Source organism: Arachis duranensis, chromosome 9 (genome assembly GCF_000817695.3).
Source record: "Arachis duranensis cultivar V14167 chromosome 9, aradu.V14167.gnm2.J7QH, whole genome shotgun sequence".
In the NCBI taxonomy this organism is placed as follows: domain Eukaryota; kingdom Viridiplantae; phylum Streptophyta; class Magnoliopsida; order Fabales; family Fabaceae; genus Arachis; species Arachis duranensis.
The window spans coordinates 38,973,894-38,974,798 of NC_029780.3; positions in this window are offsets into that span (position 1 = coordinate 38,973,894).

Here is a 905-nt window from a genome sequence, read left to right on the forward strand (position 1 = left end):
CGTGCGTACGCACGATGGAAATTTTGCACAACTGTGCGTACGCACGAATGCATGCACGTGAGGTCATTAATGGCAAATTGTTGGGGGCGATTTTTGGGCTTCCAAAGCCCAATCCAGCTCATTTCTGAAGCTATTTCAAGCCAAAGTGAAGAAGGATGAAAGGGGGGAGGGAGCACTTAGGTTTAGGTTTTTACATGTTTTTGTTTGTTTTTCTAGAGAGAGAAGCTCCCCCTTCTCTCTAGAATTAGGGTTTTTAGTTTACTTTCTCTTTAATTTCAACATTTAATTCTTGTTTTAATGTAGTTTCATTTATCTTTCTTGCTCTCTCTTGTCTTTATCGTCTTCATCTCTTTTGTTATTTCCTTTATTTTGTCATTTTTATGTTTATGGATACTTTTATTAATTTTAATTTTAATTAATGAAATTTATGTTTTCAAGTTGATTATTGCTTTCTGGTGCATGAAATTGTGATCATCAATGGCGCCATCAACATGGTACGCTCAATTCCAATCTCTTTATCACAACTTCGCACAACTAACCAGCAAGTGCACTGGGTCCTCCAAGTAATAAACCTTACGCGAGTAAGGGTCGATCCCACGGAGATTGTTGGTATGATGCAAGCTATGATCATCTTGTAAATCTCAGTCAGGCGGATTCAAATGGTTATGGAGGATTAATGATTAAAAGATGAATAAAACATAAAGTAAAGATAGAGATACTTATGTAATTCATTGGTGAGAATTTCAGATAAGCATATGGAGATGCTTTGTCCCTTCCATCTCTCTGCTTTCCTACTGTCTTCATCCAATCCTTCTTACTCCTTTCCATGGCAAGCTGTATGTTGGGCATCACCGTTGTCAATGGCTACAGTCCCGTCCTCTCAGTGAAAATGTTCAACACGCTCT